The sequence below is a fragment of the Ranitomeya variabilis genome, chromosome 4 (genome assembly GCF_051348905.1).
Source record: "Ranitomeya variabilis isolate aRanVar5 chromosome 4, aRanVar5.hap1, whole genome shotgun sequence".
Classification (NCBI taxonomy): Eukaryota; Metazoa; Chordata; class Amphibia; order Anura; family Dendrobatidae; genus Ranitomeya; species Ranitomeya variabilis.
Genome location: NC_135235.1, coordinates 286929514 through 286931417, shown reverse-complemented (window position 1 = coordinate 286931417; position 1904 = coordinate 286929514). Strand labels below are relative to the sequence as shown.

General features: G+C 48.8%; 1 protein-coding gene across 2 annotated transcripts in view; it reads left to right on the top strand.

Annotated features, from left to right (window-relative positions):
- The first annotated feature begins 7 nt into the window (after nucleotides 1-7).
- Nucleotides 8-1904, top strand: part of PRKCZ (protein kinase C zeta) — a 208129-nt gene continuing 206232 nt past the window's right edge. Inside the window, exons 1-2 of one of the 2 annotated variants that reach the window (XM_077250089.1) lie at nucleotides 9-379; nucleotides 880-1015. The gene's annotated coding sequence lies outside the window, so the exon portion shown is untranslated. Of the gene's footprint in view, nucleotides 380-879; nucleotides 1016-1904 lie in introns of both variants that reach the window. The other variant, XM_077250091.1, reaches the window with a different exon arrangement.

The window sequence follows — 1904 nt, the reverse complement described above, 5'->3', positions numbered from 1 at the left end:
CCTGACACCACAGTTTTTCCGCCATATTCCGGGAGTCCTGTGCTCTCCGGACTGGGTGTTCTCCTCCGGAGGCCGGCAGAGTTATTTCGGGGCGGATGTGAGCGGGTTCTGGAGACGCCGGTAACTTGTAGTATGAGGGGCCGGCGCGGTGCAGCAGGTGTATAGGAAGGTGTCGCACTTGTGCGCTGTCTCCGCCTCTCACCTATAGGGGGCGTCTGCCCGAATGTAAGAAGTTCAGGTAGCGCCCGGTGCACATGACCCTGACCTCCGAGCACCGCAGCCGCAGCTCCAGCAGCCATGCTCCGGGCTGCTCCCCGCATCTCCCCGGGTGTGTGCTCCGGCAGTGAGCGGAGTGTCCGGGTGTAGCCGCCGACTGCAGGTAACTTTATCCCGTCATCCCTTATTCATGGCGCTGACAGGACCTGCTGGGTTCTAGGCGAGCTCCAGTGTGTGTGTGTGTGTGTGTGTGTGTGTGTGTGTGTGTGTGTGTGTGTGTATATATATATATATATATATATATATATATATATATATATACACTGATATATATGTAATACGTGTACCGTATATACAGTGTGTACAGTGTGTGTATATAAGGGTATGTATACAGCTTGTGTATATACAGTGTGTACACTAATATGTGTATATAAAACACACACACACACACACACACACACACACACACACACACACACACACTCTGTGTGTGTGTGTATATATATATATCACAATGTGTATATGTGTACAGTGTGTGTGTGTATATATAGTGCGTTGTGTGTGTACAGTGTGATGTCTGTATTATCCCTTGCACAGTGAGTGTATATACACTGTCCCCATTGGGGCTCACAATCTACATTCCCTATCACTATGTCTTTGCAGTGTGGGAGGAAACCGGAGTACCAGGAGGAAACACGGGGAGAACATACAAACTCCTTACAGATGTTGTCATTGGTGGGATTTAAACTCAGGAACCCAGCGCTACAAAGCAAGAGCGCTACCCCACTGATCCTTGTCTGTATGTATATGTGTATGTGTGCACCTTCCGGTGCCATTGCAGCGGTGTCAGCACTCGGGTTCCTGGGGCTCTCATGCGGTTGTTATGACTCGCGGTGCCCAATCTGTCAAATTGACCATGAAGAGGATGTCAGGGCTGCGGTAAATCTGACTTCCTTTTTCTGTTAAAATCATACGAAGGCGTGAACACCATTGTGTCGGCGCCGGGCACCACGTGTCATTCCACCACATGAGAGCCCCAGGACTGCGAGTGCTGGAACGCTGCCGGCACGGGAGGTGAGCATAAGCAGTTTTTATCTTATTGGGGCCAAACATTTAGATCGAGAAGTGGCTTCCTACAACCTCTTTATAACTTCATATCTCCCCCCAAAAAGTTTCTCATCCATGTCCCTTGCTGCATGCTTTTCGTGCTGCTGGGTCCGATGGACGCCTCCGGATGGCACTCTGCGTCTCCTTTGTCCTGGCATACGCATGGAAGATCTATCCTAGAGGTTTTCCAACAGTATCAAATACCTGGTAAACCCCACAGGGCAACTTAGGCTGGGTTCATACCATATTTTAGCCACAAATTGGGGGCTCCTTTGGAGCTTTCGTCTGAATTTTTGAAAAACTGGATTCAGTTGCATCCAATAGTGACTTTAATAAAGCAGACATAATGACTTTGTGCCCTGTCTGACCTCGCTTTCGTCAGTGTCCTCCATTTTGAGCTGGGCACAAAGACTTGTCATTCGCACTTTTGTGCCCATATCAAAAAGACGGATGCTGCCGAAAATTAGTCCAGACAGAACACAAAGTGACGTCCGCTTCAGTAAAAGTCAATATCCTCCTTGGCGGATACGCATGAATACTGTTTTTCAGGGCTACAGATGGAAACTCTGATGGTGTAGCTA